This window comes from Macrobrachium nipponense, chromosome 8 (genome assembly GCF_015104395.2).
Source record: "Macrobrachium nipponense isolate FS-2020 chromosome 8, ASM1510439v2, whole genome shotgun sequence".
NCBI lineage: Eukaryota > Metazoa > Arthropoda > Malacostraca > Decapoda > Palaemonidae > Macrobrachium > Macrobrachium nipponense.
In genome coordinates, this window is record NC_087203.1 from 12,561,628 (window position 1) to 12,564,894 (window position 3,267).

Sequence of the window (3,267 nt, forward strand, 5' to 3'; positions counted from 1 at the left end):
CCTCTCATTCTAGCACTTTTTTGTAAGTTACCCTTCATACTAACTGTAAGAGTTCTACACTGCCTAATCTTTTTTACCATTCTGTTTCTTCCTCTGATATCTTGTCATTTTATAACCTGACATTACCTAGACGCTTCTTACTCTACTTGCATTACTCACCTTCCCATAGTACAGTCTGAAAACTTCCATTTCCCTCCGTTTACTACGCAAAGGGCACGTGAGATACATACAGTAACCATCTTACTTCTTATTCCTCGACACTCGACGCCCACATGAGGTAAACCATCTACCAGCCCTTTGCTTGTTCAAGTTCCAATCAGCGTTCAAATCCTTGCATCAGTCGGGCAGAATCTACGCCTGCAATTGCCTGTTACTGAATTTTGTTCTCTTCAAAATAATCATACAGTAATTCTACTTTTGTGGAATTTTTTAACCCACAAAATTAGAACTGTTGTAAGTTTTGAAGATGTCTGAATAACGACAAAACCGTGGCTCCTCTTAGAGGCAATACAGAAATTTTGTACATCTATCTTACCGAACATAATTATTGCATGCATCAAATATTGGCTATGAAGGTTACTGCTTGTCCCCTTTTTCATATAACATTGAATTTAATATAAGCAAAATAATCATAGCGTGGAAGGTGCCTCAAACAATATCAAAGTTACTATAAACTTTAGTAATAACTCCATCCACAAAAGACATTCATTCACATAGGTGTACAATTTTCACCTGTACTTCCAGAAAGTGACAATCTTTCATTTGAGAGCGAAAGTGGCAACCTTTCACTTGAGTAAGAAAGTGGCAACCTTTCATTTGAGATAGAAAGTGGCAACATTTCATTTCAGAAAGAAAGTGGCAACCTTTTCTTTGAGACAGAAAGTGGCAACCTTTCCTTTGAGACAGAAAGTGGCAACCTTTCCTTTGAGACAGAAAGTGGTAACCTTTCATTTAAGATAGGAAGTGGCAACCTTTCCTTTAAGACAGAAAGTGGTAATCTTTCATTTGAGACAGAAAGTGGCAACCTTTCATTTAAGATATTATCAAAGCTGCTTTTCAATCTGAAAGTGGCTCGATATCCCGCGGTAATTAATCATGCCCCTTCTCATTTTTCACGACCGTTGAAAATAAGAACAAACCAGCTCATCCTTTTATTTTTTAGTGTACTAAGGTTTCGAGTATTAATAGCAGTAAATTGAAGCTAAATATCAAACACAACATAGAGGACAAAATACCTCATCTAAAAAACGTTATTGATTTTGACGTATAGCCAGAGTAGATTCAAAGGTCCGAATAAGTAGTGTCAGCTGATTTTGTAAATAATTTACAAATGTCAATTGATGGGCAAGACCCGATGACTTTGTCAAGTATTTGTACCCTTATTCCTATAATATTCAGTGTAATTGAAGTGATCCCATTAATAATTTAAAGATCAGTCTCGTATTTGCATAATAAGTTCTATTGATTTATAAATAATTTCAATTATATGATAGCAAAGAGGGAAAGATGACGGATATATAATGTATTTATCAAAGTCCTTTAACAGTAGACTTCAGTTAAACTAAAACAGGAGCAAAGCAATAAAAAACATAGTACATGCATGAAGACCATGACTTGCGATAAGGCTGTGGGTTAAAAGGCCTACAAAGAATGTTCAAACTTACCCTTCACCTACAGCCACAACTTTGACAGCTTCTGGTAACAAAAACAAATAAATATGTATAATAACAATGAATTACAAAATGGTTAAATCTTGGTATATGCACTTAGGCATTCTTTTCATCACCATGCCTGGTTTTCATACCCAATGGCTATACCTTCGTTCCAACTACCAAAGATGAGCGAAAACAATCTTTGGGCCAAAACGACTCGCCCGGACAGGGACTCGAACCCTGGACCCTTAGGTTAAAAGCCTAATGCTCTACCGACTGAGCTATCCGGGCTGCGAAACGCCCTTCATCTTCTGGTACATCAACTTGCGTGATTAATGAACAAAGTTTCTACATGTGATATTAAATTATGCAGAAGCTTACAAGAATTTTAATAAACGTCATCCTATTGGTAACACCCAACAGTTTCATCCTGAACCGTTAATGTAAGGGCTACAGATTCAAAATTTCTAACAGATTTTGAAAGTTAAAAAAGATGGCTTTCATAACTCATCCAGCAATGAGACGAGATATTACATTATTATTATTATCAAAATAGTTTTACCATACTACTGAGCTGATTAATAGCCCTCACAAGGCTGGCCTGAAGGATTGGTTTTTATTTAAATGTATGTATATTTTGTCAATTCAATTACAGTTTTTCAAAAACTTTATATCTGGATTAATTTCAAATGTTGAAATTTATGACAAAATTTCACTGATCGATTCATTTCCCAAACTTGATGTTCGCTGCTGATTATACTTAGGACATTCACACAATAAATGTTTAATTGTTATCATTACTTTGCATACAAAACATTCAGGAGCAGGATAGGTGGATCATACATTAGATATCCGTGTGTTAGACAATAATGACCTTTTCGGAGACGTGTCAGAAAGACTTGCGTAAGTCTCTTTTTGGTATGATGAACTCCATTTTCCAACACTAGGTTTTATTTGCTTTAATTTATTTTTTTCAGGTTTTTCATCCCATATATTTGCCATATCTAATACTTATTTTTATGTGTATTATATAATCATTAATATGGACATTTACATTTTATATTGTCATATGGGCTGCTTCTTTGGCAGCTTTGCCAACCTCTTCACTTCCCTTAATCTCTATGAGGGCAGGAATCCAACGCTGTTCTACAGTTTTCCCATTACTACATAACTTATGGAATAATGACTTAATTTGTTGTACAATATTATTTTTCGCTTTGTAACTTGGAATAGCTTCTATGGCGCTTCTTGAGTTGCTAAAAACAACAAAATTATTGGAAATTATATTTAAATTCATTTTTATGGCTGATGCAATTGCACACAATACTGCGGTGAAAACTGAGGCATTATCAGGCAGAGAGATACTGCAGCATATCCCACTCACTCTTGTCAGGTACTGCAGTTTCACGGGTGGAGGAGCGGCATGCAGCCCACCTCCACCTCCACCCTCCATTCTCTGTTATAAGAGCAGTCTTTTCTATATTTCAGTGTCATGCAAATGTCGTCAACGATAGAGGAAGGGGGCAGCTAGAAAACTTAACAGAGCGAGGAGTAAAAGGACCAAGAATTCCCCATGTTAGGTTGAAGCCACTGCAGTGGATCCCTAGGCGCCCCA

The 3,267-nt window shown here is 36.2% G+C and overlaps 1 non-coding gene across 1 annotated transcript; it reads right to left on the bottom strand.

Annotated features, from left to right (window-relative positions):
- Positions 1-1,870: 1,870 nt before the first annotated feature.
- On the bottom strand, positions 1,871-1,943 carry Trnak-uuu (transfer RNA lysine (anticodon UUU)). Its single transcript has one exon. It is a non-coding gene; the product is annotated as a tRNA-Lys (tRNA).
- Positions 1,944-3,267: the final 1,324 nt, after the last annotated feature.